The sequence below is a fragment of the Gopherus flavomarginatus genome, chromosome 1, assembly GCF_025201925.1.
Source record: "Gopherus flavomarginatus isolate rGopFla2 chromosome 1, rGopFla2.mat.asm, whole genome shotgun sequence".
Classification (NCBI taxonomy): Eukaryota; Metazoa; Chordata; order Testudines; family Testudinidae; genus Gopherus; species Gopherus flavomarginatus.
The window spans coordinates 324,407,158-324,429,600 of NC_066617.1; the positions used below are offsets into that span (position 1 = coordinate 324,407,158).

Genomic DNA, 22,443 nt, shown 5'->3' on the forward strand with positions numbered 1-22,443 from the left:
AAGGGGAGTCACAAGGTTATTTTCGAGAGGTTGTGCTATTGTCATCCTTACTTCTGCGCTGCCTGCAGAGCTGGCGGCTGTAGAGTTGCAGTTCTCCACCACCAGCAGCAGCACAGAAGTAAGGGTAGAATCATAGAATTAGAATATCAGGGTTGGAAGAGACCTCAGGAGGTCATCTAGTCCAACCCTCTGCTCAAAGCAGGACCAATCCCCAACTAAATCATCCCAGCCAGGGCTTTGTCAAGCCTGACCTTAAAAACCTCTAAGGAAGGAGATTCCACCAACCTCCCTAGGTAACCCATTCCAGTACGTCACCACCCTCTTACTGAAAAAGTTTTTCCTAATATCCAACCTAAACCTCCCCCACTGCAACTTGAGACCATTACTCCTTGTTCTGTAATCTGGTACCACTGAGAACAGTCTAGATCCATCCTCTTTCGAACCCCCTTTCAGGTAGCTGAAAGAAACTATCAAATCCTCCCTCATTCTTCTCTTCTGCAGACTAAACAATCCCAGTTCCCTCAGACTTTCCTCATAAGTCATGTGTTCCAGCCCCGTAATCATTTTTGTTGCCCTCCGCTGGACTTTTTCCAATTTTCCACATCCTTCTTTAGTATGGGGCCCAAAACTGGACACAATACTCCAGATGAGGCCTCACCAACATTTAATAGAGGGGAATGATCACGTCCCTCAATCTGCTGGCAATGCCCCAACTTATACAGCCCAAAATGCCGTTAGCCTTCTTGGCAACAATGGCACACTGTCAACTCAGATCCAGCTTCTCATCCACTGTAACCCCTAGGTCCTTTTCTGCAGAACTACTTCCAAGCCATTCGGTCCCTAGTCTGTAACAGTGAATGGGTTTCTTTCATCCTAAATGCAGGACTCTGTACTTGTTCTTGCTAACCTCATCAGGTTTCTTTTGGCCCAATCCTCTAATTTGTCTAGGTTCCTCTTCATCCTATCCCTGCCCTCCAGTGTATCTACCACTCCTCTCAGTTTAGTGTCATCTGCAAACTTGCTGAGAGTGCAGTCCACGCCATAATCCAGATCATTAATGAAACAGTACTGCAACCTCCCCTACAATAACCATACGAACCCCCAACAACTCCTTTTTGGTTCAGGACCCTTACAATCACAAAACTGTAAAATTTCAGATTTAAATAGCAGAAATAATAAAATTTACAATTTTTAAAATCCTATGACAGCAAAATTGACGAAAATGGACTGTGAATTTGGTAGGGCCCTATGTATAGTATAGCATAAAAGCACACAATAAGACTAAATTTCACAGGGGGAGACCAGATTCCACGGTCTGTGATGCATTTTTCATGGCTGTTAATTTGGTAGGACCCTATTCATTACTTTTACTTGTGGTAAGCAATTTTCTCCTCTTCTCTCCTCCTTTCTCTCCCACCCTCCCCCAGCTTTATCCTGCAGCCAGGAAGCACATATACTAAACCCATGTTTCCCAAAGTGTAGGGTGCTCCTGCCTGTGTGTGTGTGAAGGACTACTTTTGGGGAAGCAGGAAAGAAGGCAGGCATGCAGATATATCAGTTGTTCTCCAGAGTTTCAGTTTTGATTTATAAATAGTCTCTAGTTCTTATGATTGTGACTAAAATGTGAAATGAGTCTAACCGGTACAGACATCTGTCTGAGTCTGCACAGTTAGAAACAAGAGAAGTGATGTTTGAAGTGCCCCATTCATCTTAAGGGGTGATAACGTAGATGCTTTTAAAAGTCATCATTGTTAATTATTTCATTCCTCAAAGCACACAAAGAAGGAAGAAAGGAGAGGAAGGTTTTATTATGAATATCTACACATGTCCCAAACCTTGGGGTGCAGGGAGGAGTGAAGGGCTTGCAAGGGAGGAAGGGAAGGAGAAGATGCGAAATATGCTTACATTAAAAATATAACACCACATGGTGAGGTTGGAACAAGGAGACACTATTGATTTTACCTTCCTGAAGGGGGCGTTCAGCCTTCAAAAGTCTGGGAAACACTTCAGTACATCAGACTGCAGAATATCTGAATCATCAGTATAATTCCATTTCCATTCTACTCTATATATTTACATCAGTGACAATCTTCTTAGCATATGTGCAACATGCGTGACCAGGATTCATCAGTGACAATGAGAGGAGTCTAGAAGACTTTTAAAATTTTTCTTACAGTAGATTATTTCTAAAAATTTATCAACTGAGAATTCTACATATAGAGTGATGAAGTTCAAGATGAAGGAACAGACCCTATTTCTCCACCCCACTCCACCTACAGCTTGGAGCCAGCAATTTGCATTACCTTTCAGTCACCGTGCACTGTAACATTGATGCAGTGCATTTCATAAGTGTTGTGGCAGCATTCCAGATGCACAAAGCATTTTAGAGAATTCAGGTCTGAGATAGCGCAAACCATGTGAGGACAAATGCTAGTGTGAGTGATTTTGAGGAAGGGGAAATAATACAGTTGCAAGCAGAAAGTACAGTCTTTCGTCCAGGATCACCCTGGATGGAGTGAGGGCAGGGTACAAAAAGAAAAGGAGCAAAGCTAAATGGACACAAGAGAATAAGATCAGATCAGAAGGAAGAGAATGCTAGTGGGTATGGTGACATCCAAACGAAAAAAGTTGGTAGAGAGGGAAGAACAAAGAAGAGGTACAATGGGGAAAGAGAAAGAGAGAAAACCATAAAGAGGAAATCAAGAGAATGCAACAAAGGCAAGAAGAAAACAGGGTAGATACAGAGACAAAAGAAAAGGAACGATCAGAGAGACTACGGTTTGATAGTCACACAGGCAGCACTGCCTCAGGAAGAACGGTTCAGGCACTGGGAAGTGGTGGAGCTATAGGGCATGCCTGAGTCACCTGACATAAAGCTATTGTAGGAAATGTACTTTTTAAGAGCAAAAATAAAAGGGGGAAAAAAGAAGGAAGGAGGCCTTATTACTTTAGTGTTCAAATGCTTCGTAACTGATTTTATTTTTCAAAAGTATTAAAGCAGAAAGCCTCCTAACATTCCTATAACTTGATTTTAAGATTCTAAACCCTGAGCAAATTTAACTTTTCTCTGGCATCTGGTCATCCTTTCTCTTACCCGTGCTACTATTATGATTGTTCAGCTCACCATATGCGCAGGGCTTTGCCTCTAGCAGCCTCTAAGGAAAATGCCCCATGATTTTAAAAATAAAAAATCTCAACAGTTGCTCTCTAAGTGTCTGCATTACAGCACCATTCCCCAAAGAGGATCTGGGAATTTAAAACAAGCTAATTTTTTCAGCTGAAAATAAGATACATACATTTTCTGAAACAAGTTTTGTTCCTTGGAATAAGGATTGTATTTGCTTTGATTATTTCACTGAGATACACCTCCAGTTTCTACAGGAATGAACATAAATATTGATTTTTTTTTCTAACCATTTTAAATCCTCTGGTAAAAAAATCTCATAATTGGTCCAAATACTGCTCTGCAACAGATGCTTCAATGTTTTTCCTCTTAATATCTTGCTTAATTTAGACACTATTTATAGATTTTTAAAGTATATATTTATTCTGACTGAAATATACAGATCCAGCTTGTTCATAAATTTTAATAACCAGAGGTTAAACTGAATCATTTACTACAAACATCTTCAGGCTCCAATGCAGGACAGGAATTCAAAGCATGCATTTGAGTATTTAATGGTGTTAATTTCTGTCTATATAAAAGCCACCAGCTTCACTGAACAAGTCCATGCTTCTCCCACATCCCCACAAAAAGAAAGAGAGACACTGAAATAATTAAAAGTGCAAGTTGGATATCTCAATATCAAAATAAATAGTTAATTAGCTGTGCTCTTTGTAAATCTGACAGAGTAAATACAGAATTGTAAGCATTGTAATACATGGAAATTATTATTTAATGGTAAGCATTAACATACCAAGCAAACAATATGAAAACAAAAACCCCAAGAATGCTGTCTTTTTAGTCACAGTTTAGACTGGTGTGTGTCATGCTGTTGTACTACAAAAAACAGCCATATTTCTTCTGTCTTATAAAACTTAGACAACACCTATAGACAGGTTTTATCCTGAACATAGTCCATCTAATAATTGTTTTTTAATAATCACTGAATTCCTCAAATATCATCACAAAGTTTAAAGAGGTACTGCACCAATCTACTAGTAAACAAAGCATGTCCTACCTGGAAAAATAGAAGGTCTTTTCTTAGGGCGCCTTGGGTGTATAGGTTCTAAATTCTTATTATTTCTTTGAAACTTTCCTTTAATGTCATTTCCTAGAAGGAGGTCTGGTGGTAGGCTGCTCCGTCTTGTTGATTTATAATCAGTCTGATATGAATTCAGTTTACTCTTAGTCCTAGAGTACAAATTGGTGTCATCAATTGCCATTATAGCAGACTTATTTGTAAAGCTACCCAAGCATAAGACCAAACAGTAAAAATCTGCACACTCAAAGGCTTATTTAACTGGTGGTTAAACTCCTAAGCAATATCTGATGTTCTCATGCCTAACTCTGCACTTGTTTGGTAAGTTTAGCAAGTTGATAGGCGTGAGCTAAAACAGGTGTAGAATTACTATGTAGCCCCTCCTTTCAATACTTAAACAACACAAGGGAGGAGACATACTGAAATCATTAGATTAAAAGGTTTTGGATCTCTGGAAAGATTCAACAAATCTGAACTCGCAAACTCTTGCCGCATAAAAGGGAAAATTTGCTTAACTGTCACTGTATAGGGTATTGTACTTCATGTTTCATCAACAGTATTTCACAGTTCAATTCATTAATGTTTTATCGGCATGACAAACTAAACAAGTTATTGCTCAACTGTTAAACAAACAACAACAACAACAAAAGGCACAGACCCTCCAGGTATCTGTCAGGGGACGGAAGGTACAATTTTATCAGTGTGTTTGGGTTTTTAGCTGGGGCCTGTATCCATCTGTCTCAGAATGTGTGCTACTGTCTGATCAAAAGTAGAGGATATTTCGAGAGTAATGCCCCAGAGATTTTTATGCTCAATTTATGTACTAGTTTGGTTTCTACTCTCAGAACCACTGTGGCTTGTTTTCTCAATATAGTGTTTCTGAGATAGTATATCTGTAATATTTAGGCTTCTTAATATATATGCACACACATGCCTGCACACTCTCTCTCCGCACCCCTGTCCCAAAGACAATTTTAATAAACAGCGGACATAGCAGAGACATTGGCAAAAAGCAGTAATAACATTATTCCTTAACTGTAGCCAGGGTTAAAATGTGGCAGCCTAAATAGTCAGCAGTTAACTATTTTGAAATATTCTGTACATATAGAACATATTTACAGACAGACAGAGAGGTCTGCACAATTTCCATTTAACAAAAAAAATAGGGATACACTGCCAGTGTAACCACATGATGTTTGCACAAACCTTTCGACAAAATCTGTTTGCTGCCTTTGGATTCTAGAAAGGGCAATGTAGCAGGGTGGTCACCCCGCTCCTCCCGGAAGAGCTTAAAACAGCCCTGGGAGAGGGCTGTGGCAGGGGAAAAGCTGGGCTGATTGGGGGAAGCAGCCACAGGTGGGGCCACACCACACTCAGACCACAGCTGCACTATAAGAGGGCTGAGGGCCAGAGACAGAGAGACACTCCCTCTAACTCAGGGATTGGCAACCTTTGGCATGTGGCTCTCCAGGGTAAGCACCCTGGCGGGCTGGGCCAGTTTGTTTATCTGCCGTGTCCGCAGGTTTGGCCAATCGCAGCTCCGACTGGCCGCGGATTGCTGCTCTGGGCCAATGGGAGCTGCTGGAAGCAGCATGGGATGAGGGATGTGCTGGCCGCCGCTTCCCACCACCTCCATTGGCCTGGAGCGGTGAATTGCAGCCGGTAGGAGGCACAATCGGTTGAACCTGCCGACGCAGCAGGTAAACAAACAGGCTTAGCCTGCCAGGGTGCTTACCCTGGCTAGCTGCGTGCCAAAGGTTGCCAATCCCTGCTCTAACTCCTGAGAGAGAAGGATCTGGCTGCCTGGGAAGCTGAGGAGGGTACCTAGGGTGGAGCAGTGCTGGGGAAGGGCAGAGGGAGCTGGGGAGCTCCAGCCTAGCAAAGCCCCAGGCTGCAGGCCGAGGTAAGGGCCCACAAAAGGGTACTAGGGCTGCAGACGGGCAGCCCAGATATAGGCAGAGGCAGCTGGTCCAATCCCCCTTGCCAATGATGAGTGGTTTACAGACTGCAGTCTTCCCCAGGGAGTGGGGGCTAGATGGTGACTGGCAGAGGCCACTGAGGCAAGGTTGGGATAGGGGATGGGGGTTCACCTGGGAGGGGAGACCCAGACAGAGGGGGTACTGCGGTGGGCAGAACCCCTGGGCAAAGGGCACTAGGAGGGACACAGGGCCAGCGGCAGGCGAGACATCAACCGGCCTGCAGAGGGCACTCCAGGCTGGAAAGAGCTCATTCCCTGGACAACCAGCAGGATGTGCTGCGCCGGTGAGTCGTCACCCTACCACAGGCAAAAAGAAGGGTGAGTACACTCAAGTCTTTGCTAGAGTTTTGTAAATACACAGACAAAATTCACTAGTGAAAGAAGTCATCAAAAGTCAGTATCATTGCAATTTCCATAAAACCATTCACATGTCTGACGTGTGTTATTTTGGAGATCCATATAAACCTGAAGATTGATGGGAGTAAAGGTGCAAAACCATGTGAACGGAATCTGCCAGAAAAGTTCAAACTTGTGCAAAAGAGAAGCCAGCAGATATTGCACTGCTGAAATAATAACAACTTTTAATAAGCCGTACATGAACAAGCAGGGTTGCAATTCTACAAGTATCAGTAACCAGTCTTTAGATGACTGATATTAAAGAGGCCCTGTGACAAAATTACACTGCCTCTGCAGAGGCTGCTCCTTTCTTTCTTTCAAAAATTTCCTCTGTTTTCAAAGGAAGGATTTTTATATTGTTTTGCAAGCTGCACAGATTTAAGAGTTTGTCAACAGGGTCATGATTTTAAGAACTTTTAAACAATTGTAATCACTGGATTCAGATAGTTGGGGATCCAAAAGTTCATCAAGGCTCCCAGGTGTGTTCTACTTACACCATGCACTTATAACAGGAAAAATTAAAACAAAATAAATGGCTTGACATCCCAGTGTGACAGCTGGGATGGTTTAACTTTAGCCTGATTAAAGTGAAGGTGGTAGCTAGCCTCAGTGAACAGAGGTCCTTAAGATATTTGCAGATTGTGGCTTCTTTCCAAAATGAGAGTTCCATTAATGCCAACAGCTGGAATGGGTCATTGTCTTTGATCCATGCCTTGATACTGGTTGGAATCGAGGCTGCGGACAGACTTCTAGTGTGACAGAAGTTGTTTACTTCACTGTGTTTGGGGCTTAGACCCACTTCTGCACACAAGTCTAGAAAGGACAGACAAGTTCTCCCACTGTGCATTTCCAAAGAATTCATATAGTGGTGCAGCTTAGTGCAGTGCTAAGAATCATGGGATAAGCATCCAGAAAAGTCCTAGTGCCTCACATGAGTGAGTGCATCCCCGGAGTGCACACAGCAATTCGCGTATACCTTTGCACTGGAAACACTCACACACAAGCTAGGCTAACCAGGGTGCTGATCATGTGGTTAACTCTGCAGTGAAGAAATACAAAAAGAAAGGAGTTTATAGCTCTAGGGGTTTACATTCACCAAACATTTCAGTGATAAAGACTCTGTTTATTTTTGAGGAACTTAAGAAAAAACAAAATCTACCGCTCAGATCAACATATCAATACCTTCAGGCCAATAACTATGTAACTACCCTGAGCCTTCATGACTGGTCATTATTTGAAGCTAAAGCTGCCTTTACTAAAAAATGATCCGCTTTCAAAGTCATATCCAGATTATACTGGATCGAAGGCTTTGTCTACACTTGGAAATTTACTAAAATAGCTATTCCAGAATAATTATTAAGCCCCTGTGTGATCACTCTTATTCTGGAATAAGAGTGCCTTTTTCTGACTGAGTTTAATCTATTTTCACATGATACTAGAATATTTATTCTGGTAAATGTCCAAGTGTAGACAAACCCTAAGCAAGAGATGAGGCATAACAGCACTGGTAGAACTAAAAGTGGGCCTAAATTGATTAGATTAAAAACTCTAATTTTTAGAAAATGGAAAAAGCTGTTGCTATGATTGTGCCATTATAAATTACCTTTGATAGCTTATGAACTATAAAAAATGCACTATGATGTACCCTGGCAAGTGCTGGAGAGGATGTGGAAGAAGGGATACACATATATGATTGTCAGGAGCGGCCTGTGATACAAGATTTTTGAAAATAAATCTTTTCAATTATACAGAACGTTACCAGTAAATAAATAGGATTAATTCCCCAAACCCTAGTTTCCTGATATCGAGACTAGAGGAAATTTTATTTAAATGAGACAGAGGCTAGTAGCTCAAATTGTACCAACATCAAGACATGTGGTTGCACTGTATTGGAAACAGATTCTAGTACAGGAGCAATAGCTAAATCAATTGGAAGAAATACAGCTGGTAAATTCTCAGCCAACAATCAGCAGAAAATGTAAGTATTATGATTCCCCCTGAACTAATCTAAACTGTGACTCCACTATAAAACTACTACCAGCCCTTACAAAGAAGCAAACAAACTGTGAAGGAGGAGCAGCAGTTAGGAGAGCTGAACTTCAAACCAGGGGCAACATCATGATAGAAATATCCACAACACAAGAACTGGTAGTACGGGGATTTTAGCTACCCAGACATCTGTTGGAAAAGTAATACAGCAGAACACAAAACTTCAAAAAAGTTCCTGAAACATATTGAGGATAACATTTTGTTTCAAAAAGTGGAGGAAGTAGCCAGGAGGATAACCATTTCAGACTTGAGTCTAACAGGGAGGAATTGGTTGAAAATCTGAAGGTGGAAGGCAATTTGTGTGAAAGTGATCATGACATGATAGATTTCATGATTCTAAGGAAAGGAAGGAATGTGAGCAGGAAAATAAGGTCAATGGACTCCAAAAAGCAGACTTTAACAAACTCAGAGAACTGGTAAGTAAGGGTCTGAAAATGATCCCAACATGAAAGAAAGATAGAATAGTAAGAGGCCAATATGGCTTCTTCCAGAGCTCTTTAATGATCTAAAAATCAAAAAACAATCCTAAAAAGTGAAAATATGGGAAAGTCGCCAAAGCTCAAAAGAACAGTGTGCGCATGGAGAGACAAAATCAGAAAGACTAAGGAAATGATTTGCACTGAGCAAGAGACATAAGACAATAAGAGGAGGGTCTATAAATACAAGAGAAAGAGAAAGAAAAGTGTAGGTGCACTACTAAGTGGAGGAGGAGGCCCAATAACAGATGACATCAAAAGGGCTGAGGTGTTTAATGGCTATTGTGCTTCAGTCTTCACTAAAAAGGTTAATACTAATTAGATACTTAACACAATTAATATTAACAACAAGGGGAAAGGAACTCAGGCCAAAATAGAGAAAGAACAGGTTAAAGAATATTTACAGAAGTTAGATGTACTCAAGTTGCCAGGGCCTGATCAAATTCATCCTTGGTGTGATGCGGAATCCACCTCACACAAGCCCTAAATAGGTTAATGTGGGTCAAAAGGAGCTTCACTTCAGATGCTGCATTTGGAGGAGAGCCAGGACTGACAGGACCAAAAAGGAGATGAAGCCTAGTTAGGGAAGGAGCTGGGACTGAATTATAAACCAGGAAGGGGCTGCAGCGAAGAGGTCTGCAGTCACTCCTTAGAGGGAAAGGGAGTTGGCCAGGGACAAGGAGGAGATCCTGGGGAATAGCAAGACCTGACCTAGGGAGTCTGGCAAAAGGCTGAAATGGGTGAAGTAGCCATAGGGAGCAAAGGAAGCTCCAGTGGTAAACCAGAGACAGGCAAGGAGATAGAGAAGTGGGTTAGGAAGAACCCAGGGAAACGGCAACAGGGTCTGAAACTAAGTACACCTAGATTGCTAGTCACAGGGTCTCTGGGCTGGAACCCAGAATAGCAGGGAGGCCCAGATTTCCCTACCAGCCACTAGGAAAGTGACACAGGATCTAGAAGCATGGAACAGAAGACTGTCTGAGGTGGCATCTGGACAGCTTGTCCAGCAGGATTTTGTTACCCTGGAATGGGGGGGGACTCTACAGTGACCTTCCAGAAGGCTGAATCATGAAGATGGAGCCTCCCAAAGCACAGAGAGAGAGGGACCACAGTGTGAGCAACCAACAGAAGGGGGTGCCAGATGGGGTGAGAGCTAATTCCCAGACCCAGGCCACAAAATGGTGCACCTGCAGTGAGGAGAGCCCTTCACACTAGCGTACTTAAGGAACAATCCCAGAATGGTTGGCAATAATCTTTGAGAAATCATGGAAGACTCATGAAATACCACTCTTTAAAAGGGGGAACAAAGAGGGCCTGAGGAATTATAGACCAGTCAGCCTAACTTTGATACTTGGAAAGATATTGGAACAAATTATTGAACAATGAACTTGTAAACACTAGAAGATATAGGGCTATAAGTAACAGCCAACATGCACTGATCAATAACAAATCATGTCAAACCAAACTAATTTGCTTCTTTGACAGGACTACTAGCCGAGTGGATGTGGGGAAGCTGTAGGTGTGATATATATTGATTGTAGTAAGTCTTTTGACACAGTTCCACATGACATTCTCCTAAGCAAATTAGGGAAATGTGGTCTAGATTAAATTACTATACAGTGGGTGAAACACTGGTTCAAAAAACATACTCAAAGAATAGTTATCAATGGTTCATGGTTAGACTGGGAGGATGTATCCAGTGGGATCCTGCAAATGTCTGCACTAAGTGAGGTATTACTCAATATTTTCATTAATGACTTGGATAATGGAGTGGAGAGTATGCTTATGAAATCTGAAGATGGACACCATACTAGGAGGGGTTGCAAGCACTTTGAAGGACAGGATTAGAATTCAAAACTACTTTGACAAATTAAAGAATTGGTCTAAAATCAACAACATAAAATTCAAAAAAGATAAGTGCAAAGTACTACACCAAGGAAGAAAAAATCAAAAAGGAGCCTGCTGAAAAGGATCTTGGGATTATAGTGGATCACAGATTGAATATGGGCCAACAGTATGATGCAATTACAAAAAAGGCTAATATCATCCTGGCATGTATTAACAGGAATGTTGTATGTAAGAAAAGGGAGGTAATTGTCTAACTCTGTTTGACGCTGCCGTACTGTGGCCAATTCTGGGTGCCATACTAAGAAAGATGTAGGTAAATTGGAGAGTCCCAAGCACAGCAACAAAAATGACAGAAGAAAACAATGTTTATGAGGAAAAGTTTAAAAAAAAACTGGGCATGCTGAATTCTGTAAAAAGAAGATTGAGAAGGGACCCAATAACAATCTTCAACTATGTTAAGGGCTGTTATAAAAAGGACTGAGGGTAACTGTTCTCCATATACACTGAAGGTAAATCAAGAAGTAATGCACTTAATCTGCAACAAGGGAGATTGAGGTTAGATATTAGGAAAAAAATCCTAATTATAAGGATAGTTAATCTCTGCAATAGGCTTCCAAAGGAGGTTGTTGGAGGCTTTTAAGAACAGGTGAAGACAAACACCTGTCAAGGATGGTCTAGAGTCACTTGGTCCTGCTGCAGTGCAGGGAGGCTGGACCAGATTAGCCGTATATTTCTATGATACTATGATTCTAGATTGTAAAGTGCTAATTTAGACTGTAGGCTCCTCAAAACAGCGACCTGTCATTTTTAAATTATCTGTAAAGAGCTATATGCATTGATGCTACTGTATAAGTTATTATTAACTACAGGTGTATGTTTAGTTAGATATCCCTAACCATCTATAACTCTGATGGGGGTGAGGGGAAGTTAGTCATAGCTCAACTCCATATTTTTAATACTTTATTGTGAAGCATGGTATGTTCCAGGAACCTTTCAATTAAAAAGTTACGAAAAAAATCACTTTCTGAAAAGCTTGTGTCTCTGACCAACAGAATCTGGTTCTTTAACAGATATTACCACATCTACCATGTCGCTCTAATATTGTGGGACTAACACAGCTACAACTCTGCATTTTCCTGGAACCACCTTCTAATAGCAAACTGTTGGCATGATTAAGCTCACAGAAAGTTGCCTCCATTTGCAAAGACACATTCCTTAAAGTGCTGTGTGCAAATTCTGCCCCTCCCGCCAACCTACCCTTCATCAGGGAGTGCAGTACATGAACATGGTGCTTTACAAAAAACATCTGGTTAACAGGGCCAGTTCTAGGTTTTTTGCCGCCCCAAGCAAAAGAATTTTTGGCTGTCCTCCGTCCCAACCCTGGGCTCTCCCCCGCACCCTCCTGCTGCCCCAGCTCTGGGGCTCTCCCCCCTCACACAACCCCTGCCACCCCAGCGCTGGGCTTCCCCCTTTCCCCCCCACCAGTGCCCACTCCGCTGCCACCCCAGCCCTGGGCTCTCCTCTTGCCCTCCACCATTGCCCCCCCCACCTCCTGCGCCCCCAGCCCTGGGCTCTCCCTCCGCCCCCACCTGCACCCGCCCTCCGCCGCAGCCTTGGGTCACTGGTAACTCGCTCCCAGGGCGGGTCATTCAGCAGGAATTTTGGATGTGCACAAAACACAGACAGGATTGGTTCCCATATGGTTACAGAGCTGCAGTAAAGTGGAACAATTTTCAGCTTGTGTGATTGGAGGTTATCTGGATGCATATTATAATACTGTCCTTCATAAATGAGGAAAAGTTGAGGTGCCTTTATTATTTTGTTCCACTCTTTCTTTCTATGGGGAATTTGCCAAAGCAATATCACTGTCTTCCTTTTAAACAAACAAACAAACAAAAAGGCAATGGCTGTTGAAAATAGCAATTCCAGTCCTAATAACCACTGGGAAGCATTTCTTGCTCAATTTTATCCTACTTTTTCTACAGCAAGTTACAGTGGATCAGTATATTTGATTTGGGAGAAATGAAGTAACAGCTGGCCAAACTGAGCTTGAGCACTCCTGAATTTTGAGGTATTCAACTCTGGAAGGCAGGTGCTGGGTGTGTGGGTGGGGGCGGGCTGTGGGCTCCGCGGGGGAGCACAGCAGCATGTACGCGGCAGCATGTCTGGCGCTGTGCGGAGCCAGACGCTGGTCTGAGTGGCACGGTAAGGAGGCTAGGGGGTTAGAGAAGGGGTACGGGGTTCCGGGGGGGCAGTCAAGGGACAGGGAGCGGAGGGATGGATGGGGCGGAGGATTGGGGGGGGGCAGTCAGGGGCAGGGAGAAGGGGGGTTAGATGGGTCAGAGTTTCGGGGGGACAGTCAGGGGACAGGCAGTGTTTGGATAGGCATGGGAGTCCCAGGGGTTTGTCAGGGGACAGGTAGGGGTTGGGGTCCTGGGAGGCAGTTAGGGGCATGAGTCCCAGGAGGGGACAATCAGGGGACAAGGACCAGTGGCGCTTAGATAGGGGGTAGGGTCCTGGGGGGCAGTTAAGGGCAGGGATCCCAGGAGGGGGGCAATCAGGGGACAAGGACCAGCCACGCTTACATAGGGCAGGGGTCCCGGGAGGGGGTGATCAGGGGATAGGGAGTGGGGGGGGGGTTAGATGGGTTGGGGTTTCTGTGGGGGCAGTCGGAGGGAGTGGATGGTGGCAGGGTGGGGCTTCCCTCCCCTTGGAGTGTCCTGTTTTTTGAATGTTAAAATATGGTCTCCCTACTATTCACAGTGCAACTCTCCATTCACAGCATGCTGCAGCATGAGATCCCCCGTTCCTTTCCAGTTAGTGGTGACCAAGGGAATGCTGGGAAATGTAGTTCTTTCCCTGCTCCAGGGCTGGCTCTATAGGCAGGGAGCTAAACAAGGAACTACAGCTCCCAGAGCCCCCTGTTGGTTCTCAGTTCCCATGCCGCCCCTGCAAATAGGCTGCCCCAAGCAGGTGCTTGCTTTGCTGGTGCCTAGAGGGTCCCTGCTGGTTAAGGATAGGGCTGCAATTTTGGCTGCTATCACAGGTCTCTATATTACATGGTTCAGCATGCACAGAGCCAAGAGAAGCAAATAACTCCTTTGGGCTACATTTTAATCAGGCCCACAGCCAAGCAAAAGAGGGGGGGGGGGCCACCAGTCAGGGGCGGCCCAGGGGCCATAGCCCTCCCATTTCTTAAAGTGGATGGGCCTGGCCCGTCCACCTTTCGCCACAAGCCTGGGTAAGAGTGGCACACAGAGACCAGGCAGCTGTGGGGAGGTGCGAACCCTCCACCTAAGGGGGGGGGAACAAGAGCAGCCCATGCCTCTGCCCCCAGATCCCCAGCCCAGAGCAGATGGAGGGTCCGTGGCTCCCCCAGCTGCCCAGGCGGCTCTTACCATGACCTGGCTGCAGCTCTTTGGCCCCCCGAAGTCCTGCCTCCAAGCCAGGCTGGAAGCTGAAGCCAGGCTGGGTAAGAGCCACGGGGGCAGCTGTGGGGAGCCGCAGACCCTCCACCTGCCCTGGGTGGAGGGCACTGGTGGCTACTCTCAGGACCCCCCCACCCTGGGCCAGTGGAGGGTCTGCAGCTAGAAACTGGGATCTTGTCAAGAAATAAGGATACTTTCAGCTATTGCTGGAAAAGAGCTACCCGTTTTGCAAAGACTAGATGAATTCTGCAACTTCATTTTAAAGATGACCCAATAGACCTCAGCATCAGGATCAATGAAATAAATATGTACCCCTACAAAATAGAGAGATTACATTTCTTCTCAAAGAAATCCGGTCCCGTGGATTTGTTAGCAATTCGGCGGTGGGTATACTGAAGGTGCAGGACCAGGGACCTTCCACAGGCAAGCCGCCTGCCTGCCGAGCTTGGGGCAGCAAAAAGACTAGAGCCGCCCCTGAAGGCCTCTGAGCAAATTCAACAGCCAGGGCAGTTCAGATAAAATATAAACACTCGAGTCAGGTTCCACATCCCTTTCCTCAGGACAGATTTTATTAAATAAGGGAAGATAAAAAAGAGTCAAGGTAATAGAAAACACTTAGAACACTTTCCTGCTTTTTGCCAGCTGGGAAGGGAGAGGACCTTGCTGGGTACCCCTTCTCTGCTACTAGAAATATCTCCTTTCAGCTCCCTCCCCAAACTAATGGCAGGTTCTCTTATTTACGGCAAGCACCCTCTGCAACCACAGTCACAGAACCCTCCCACGTGCTCCATGAATTCAATACCTCAGTCTTAAAGGGCTGAGGTATAGAACAGGGTGCAGGGATGTGAGCATGCGTGCCATGACCAGCATCTTCCTACAGTAATATTAACATGATTACAGATACACCAAAAAAACCCTATATGCCAATGTAAGACAACACCCCTGCATCTTCATCAAGATCTGTCTTGTGATAGTAATAGTAATGCCTAACTCTTTTACAGCTGGCTCTTTTCCTAACTTATTCTAGTCACTACTGTTATGCTTTGAAGCACATCAATTATTGCTGTTTTCAGTGTTTGAAATGGTGTTAGTTAAGTCTATATAAGCCACTTTTGCCCCTGGGTATACACTATCATACTGCCCCATATATTGCACAGACTTCCTATTAGATATTTTGGCCCATGTTTGGGATATGACACACAAAACTGTCCAGGAAAATCCAACATAAAATGTTTAGCACTAATATAAATATGATCCAGATAATGTTTATCCTTGCTTAGGAAGACGATTACATTTTCAACTAAGGAAAATGCTAAGGTTCTTTCTACCAAAATGAGCACAGGCAGAAGTATACCATATACATCATGGTGGGGTGGACAAATCTAACTTTCTGAGACTAACCATTTTGTTCTTCATCTGGGATGACATTCTCAGCCCTACTCTTGCACCTGTATGCCAGGTAAAAGGGCTGGAGCAGCATAAAGGGATCCTAAAAGCCTTCTAGTAGGGGGAGAATTTCCCTGGCACAGGAACTCAAAGCTGTTTTCCATGAACTGCCTTGAAGCCCTTTTATAGGGGCTGTCCTGGGGGCAGAATGGGCATGCCAGGGGTGGGGCTGTAGCATAGCACATATTCTGGGCAGTGGTACTAACCATAGGAAGCTGGGGAAAGGATGCCCTAACTTAGGATAGGTCTACATTTGAGCTGTGAAGTGTAATTCCCAGCACACGTAGACATACCACGCTAGCTCTGCTCAAGCTAGCTCCTAAAAATAGCAGTTTTCACAGTGGCATGAGTGGCTGTTCCAGCTAACTACCCTGAGTACCATCTTGCCCAATTCCCTGGGTATGTACTTGGGCATCTAACTCAAGCTATCAGCCATGCGGTCACAGACACACTACTATTTTTAGGTGCTAGCTCAAGCAGAGCTATTGGGGAATCATACCCCCAGCTCCAACTGTATATGTACCCTGAGACAGTCCTCCAGAGCTGCCTATATTATTTGGGGACGGAGGAAGGAGAAAAAGATGGTGTAAAGCCACCATAGCCCCCAGCTCTCCCTGGGTTACAAGTTTAGTGTTGAGCCTCTATGGGTATATCTATACAGCAAAGGAAAACAACTGGTTGGCCCATGACAGCTGATTCGGGCTCGCAGAGCTCAAGCTGAGGAGCTGTTTCATTACTGTGTAGACTTCCAGGCTCAGGATGGAGTCTGAGCTCTGGGACCCTTCCACCCCGCAAGGTCCCAGAGCCCAAGCTCCAGCCCGAGGCCAGACGTCTAAACAGCAATGAAATAGCCCCACAACCTGAGCCTCACAAGCCTGAGTCAGCTGGCTGCAGATGTCTAGTTGCTGTGTGAACATATCCTGTGAGCTTGTCTTCATTGCAGCGTTAGCCAGAAGTAGAATTTGAGAGTTGCCCCAACCCTACTCCCATGCACACAGAAAAATCTCTAGCCTGAGTTAAGTGGTGGCTTAAACTCAAGCAAGCTTGCCTGCTGGAGGTGTGCATTTAAAAATTCAACTAAAACTGAAACTAGTAATGTAGTAGGGAGTCAGCTGTTCTGTGCTGCTTGAGCGTGATCGCTCTCACTTAAGCTAGGCTAACTTGAGAAGAGTTAGCTTGAGTTATTTTCACTCAAGCTAACACCGCATAGAAGATGAGCCTTACTACTTTATTTATTTTTGTTAAACGTTTTGTTAGGACCTTTTAAATGCATTCATTGTGTTAATAACACTAACCTACCTAATTTCAAAGATTATAGGAACACTGAATAGCAGAATAGTCTAAATTTGTACAATTTGGTAGCAACACCCCCTAAAAACAAGTACATAGAACATAGAATCAGGGTGGAAGGGACCTCAGGAGGTCATCTAGTCCAACCCCCTGCTCAAAGTAGGACCAATCCCCAACTAAATCATCCCAGTCGGCTTTGTCAAGCCTGACCTTAAAAACCTCTAAGGAGGGAGATTCCACCACCTCCCTAGGTAACCCATTCCAGTGCTTCACCACCCTCTTTAGTGAAAAAGTTTTTTCCTAATATCTAACCTAAACCTCCCCCACTGCAACTTGATACCATAACTCCTTGTTCTGTCATCTGCTATCACTGAGAACAGTCTAGATCCATCCTCTTTCGAACCTCCTTTCAGGTAGTTGAAAGCAGCTATCAAATCCCCCCTCATTTTTCTCTTCTGCGAAGATTAAACAATCCCAGTTCCCTCAGACTTTCCTCATAAGTCATGTGTTCCAGCCCCCTAATTATTTTTTGCTGCCCTCTGCTTGTCTCTTTCCAATTTTTCCATATCCTTCTTGTAGTGTGGGACCCAAAACTGTACTCTAGATGAGGCCTCACCAATGTCGAATAGAGGGGAATGATCATGTCCCTCCATCTGCTGGCAATGCCCCAGCTTATACAGCCCAAAATGCCATTAGTCTTCTTGGCAACAAGGGCACACTGTTGACTCATATCCAGCTTCTCGTCCACTGTAACTCCTAGGTCCTTTCCTGCAGAACTGTTGCCTAGCCATTCGGTTCGTAGTCTGTAGCCGTGCCTGGGATTCTTCCGTCCTAAGTGCAGGACTGTGCACTTGTCCTTGCTGAACCTCATCAGATTTCTTTTGGCCCAATCCTCTAATTTGTCTAGGTTCCTCTTCATCCTATCCCTACCCTCCAGCATATCTACCACTCCTCCCAGTTTAGTGTGATCTCCAAGCTTGCTGAGGGTGCAGTCCACGCCATCCTCCAGATCATTAATGAAGATATTGAACAAAACTGGCCCCAGGACCGCCCCTGGGGCACTCTGCTTGATACTGGCTGCCAACTAGACATGGAGCCATTGATCACTACCCGTTGAGCCTGACAATCTAGCCAGCTTTCTATCCACCTTATAGTCCATTCATTCAACTCATACTACTTTAACTTGCTGGCAAGAATACTGTGGGAGACCGTATTAAAAGCTTTGCTAAAGTCAAGGAATAACACGACCATTGCTTTCCCCTCATCCACAGAGCCAGTTATCTCATCATAGAACGCAATTAGGTTAGTCAGGCTTGACCTGCCCTTGGTGAATCCATGCTGACTGTTCCTGATCTCTTTCCTCTCCTCTAAGTGCTTCAGAATTGATTCCTTGAAGACCTGCTCCATGATTTTTCCAGGGACTGAGGTGAGACTGGCCTGTAGTTCCCCGGATCCTCCTCCTTCCCTTTTTTAAAAATGGGAACTACATTAGCCTTTTTCCAGTCATCCGGGACCTCACCTGATTGCCATGAGTTTCCAAAGATAATGGCCAATGGCTCTGCAATCACATCCGCCAACTCCTTTAGCACCCTTGTGTCTGTTACAGCTATCCTCCTACTCCATTTTGTTTCTTACAGCTGTCCCCAACTCCATGTTGTTTGTGTTCTCCTCCTGTGGCCGCCCCTCTCTGGCTGTTAAGTTGTTTACCAGGGCCACTGCCCTTCTCAAAGGGAGGGCCCCTTAAGTTGTTTACCAAGAGCCACTGCCCTTCTCAAAGGGATGGCCACTCGTGCTGCGTGCTAAGTGGGACCACTGCCCTGTTCAAAGGGTTGGTCCTGTTATCACCTTGTTAAACCTGGGCTTTGTGTAGGGTAGGCAATGTCCAGAGCTGCAAGACGTAATGTGTTTTTAAGATCCTGGGCATGAGTCATAGGCCTCATGTGCTTTTGAGTCCTGAGGTATGAACTCACACCTATTGTTCAGGACTCTGCCCAGGCACATCTCTGTGCTCACCTGCAGTTTTTCCCTGTGTCTCCTCCCCTGTGACAGAGGGAGCCTATCAGGATTACTGGTGGGAAACTGCCTGAGTCTGCCTTTAAAAACAGGTATTTTTAAAACAAACATCAGAAAGGTTCCTGCATTGCTGCCTGGTCTGATCAGCCAGGGGTTCTGGGGGGTCCTTTCTCCACTCTCGTTTTATTTTTGAGCATACCCCCGTTTGTTTTTTTTAAAAAACCCTCCCACGAAGAACGAATTGCTGCCTGAGAGATCTCCTGATTATCGAGACCGTACCGAGCCCTCCTTGCTTCTTCTGATGTTGTTGCTGCTTCTGCCTTTGCTGCTACCTTGGAGACTGGTAAGAATCCCTCTGTGAAACTTTCTATACTTTTATTTTATTATTTTAGCTGCTGGCTCTGTTTCCCCAGCACACAGACTCAAGCTAAACCTTGGTCTGTGTCTTAAAACCTCTCTTAAACTCCACGGCGCTTTACCGCTAAAAATAAGTTTGTGCTGCCACTAAGCTCTGCTCCTGTGGGCTTTGCTTCGGGGCTCACTGCTTTCAGCCATATCCACTGCTGCAACCACCATCCCTTGACTTCCTTGGGAGGCTGCCTTGGGAGCTGTATCCTGGGCACATACTACTCTGCCCTCTATGACTTCCTCATAGCATAAGGTGCACCATAGGTTTTGCTTTTTAGTTTAATGAGTCATAGTTTGCTAAGATTGTAGCGCTTGTAAGTCTCACCTGCCTTGCTATAGTTGCTGTTTTGTTGCTCCGTATAGTTGCTTGTTATAGTTTGCTTAGAATTGTGATATTTGTTGTTTTGCCTAGTCGTTGGTTAAGATAGATTTAAAAAAGCCATTGCCTAGTCGTATTCTGTACCTGTTTTGTTACTTTGTATAAGCTGCTTGTCATTTTATATAAATTTGATTAAGTTAGACGATAGATAAGGTTTTTTGCTGTTTGAATTCGTCTTCCCGCTGTCCCAATCTCTCCTTGAACTTTCCCATGTCTGTTTTTCCCCCGCTCCAATCTCCCTCTCTGTGTACTTCCCCGTGTCTCCCTGTTGTAACCCCTTGCTGCTTTTCCCCCTGTGTAACCTTCCAAACCCTTTGCTGCTTCTCTCCCTTTTTTTTTTGGGTGTCCCTCCAGCCCTTCCTTACACCTCTCTGCTGCCTCTCCCTGTATCCCCTGTGTTCGTGCTCCTGCTTCTCCGCTGCCCTTCCCCTACCAAAGATCGTCATCACACTGCTCCGTTTGTCTTCACCCCGCTGCTCCGCAACTTCCCTGAAGTGCTCTCCGCTGCTGCAACCTGTTTCTTCCCTCAGCCGTCTCCCCCATTCTCCACGCGCCTTCCCATCGCTTGCACGTTCAGCGCCCTCCCCTCTTGCTGCTCCCAGACTCCCCTTAAGTGCGCTCCAGCTGCTCTTGTTTCCTGTACGTGCAGCCCGCAGGCTCCTGAAAACTGCTCTGGGCTTCACCCCGCACGGCTTCAGAGTCTCTCGCTGCTTGCAGCTGCACGCTCCTCTCATCAGTTGCCACTGATCATTCACTCCCCTCCCCATTCCTGTTTCTTGACTCAGTCTTTAGGTACACTCTTGCAGATTATCTGCTATTACAACCTCACAAATTAAGTCATTAATTTTCTTCTATGCTGTTACATTGCATAATTCCACTTATCACCCATATTGTATCATTGCACTGTGATTCACATCTTACTTGTGGTTACAACACCCCATTGGTCGCCTCCACTTTTCTGATATACTTTGTATTTGCATTGATGCCACTGTGTTACATTATATATATAGCTATTAACCACTTAATACATTCTATCTGAGATTGTTGACCATTTCATATAGAAGCTACCATTTTACTTTGCATTTCTTTTTGGTACATTTTGCATTCCACAGTATCTAGAGTTGTTCCTATATAAAGTTGAGTTGCTTATTGACTGTACTGTATCCCACTGTGCTGAACCCCACTTACTGCACCCCACTGTTAGAATTCCCTACACTGTTCAATAAGAAGAACCCCCCCATCATTGTCTATTGTAAACACCCTATACACCCCATCCCATTGTATTTCATTGTTAAATTCCTACCACTTCCCTTTTCCTTTAATAAAGAAATTAATTGGCACCCCACCTGTGTGGTAATTGCTCCCCAAGATCCATATACCTGCGGGCAGGGACACCTTGGATGCAGTGCATCTGGCCCTATGGACTTGTGCTCATCCAGCTTTTCTAAATAGTCCCAAACCACTTCTTTCTCCACAGAGAGCTGGTCAACTCCTCCCCATGCTGTGCTGTCCAGTGCAGTAGTCTGGAAGCTGACCTTGTTCGTGAAGACAGAGGCAAAAAAAGCATTGAGTACATTAGCTTTTTTCTACATCCTCTGTCACTAGGTTGCCTCCCTCATTCAGCAAGGGGCCCACACTTTCCTTGACTTTCTTATTGTTGCTAACATACCTGAAGAAGCCCTTCTTCTTACTCTTAACATCCCTTGCTATCTACAACTCCAAATGTGATTTGGCCTTCCTGATTTCACTCCTGCATGTCTGAGCAATATTTTTATACTCCTTCCTGGTCATTTGTCTAAGCTTCCACTTCTTGTAAGCTTCTTTTTTGTGTTTAAGATCAGCAAGGATTTCACTGTTAAGCCAAGCTGGTTGCCTGCCATATTTGCTATTCTTTCTACACATCAGGATGGTTTGTTCCTGCAACCTCAATAAGGATTCTTTAAAACACAGCCACCTCTCCTGGACTCCTTTCCCCCTCATGTTATTCTCCCAGGGGATTCTGCCCATCAGTTCCCTGAGGGAGTCAAAGTCTGCTTTTCTGAAGTCCGGGGTCCATATTCTGCTGCTCTCCTTTCTTCCTTGTGTCAGGATCCTGAACTCAACCATCTCATGGTCACTGCCTCCCAGGTTCCCATCCACGTTTGCTTCCCCTACTAACTCTTCTCTATTTGTGAGCAGCAGGTCAAGAAGAGCTCTGCCCCTAGTTGGTTCCTACAGCATTTGCACCAGGAAATTGTCCCCTACATTTTCCAAAAATTTCCTGGATTGTCTGTGCACCACTGTATTGCTCTCCCAGCAGATATCAGGGTGACTGAAGTCTCTCATGAGAACCAGGGCCTGTGATCTAGTAACTTCTGTTAGTCGCCAGAAGAAAACCTCGTCCACCTCATCCCCCTAGTCTGGTGGTATATAGCAGACTCCCACCATGACATCACTCTTGTTGCTCTCATTTCTAAACTTAATCCAGAGACGCTCAGGTTTTTCTGCAGTTTCATATCGGAGCTCTGATCAGTCATACTGCTCTCTTACA

General features: G+C 44.7%; 1 protein-coding gene across 3 annotated transcripts in view; it reads right to left on the reverse strand.

The window, feature by feature from the left end:
* FRY (FRY microtubule binding protein) overlaps positions 1-22,443 on the reverse strand; it is a 392,912-nt gene that overhangs the window by 320,623 nt on the left and 49,846 nt on the right. For 2 of the 3 annotated variants that reach the window (XM_050937094.1, XM_050937090.1), the window contains exon 2: positions 4,182-4,354. The exons of the other annotated variant lie outside the window; for it this stretch is intronic. The gene's annotated coding sequence lies outside the window, so the exon portion shown is untranslated. The remainder of the gene's footprint in view (positions 1-4,181; positions 4,355-22,443) is intronic. 3 annotated transcript variants of the gene reach the window in all.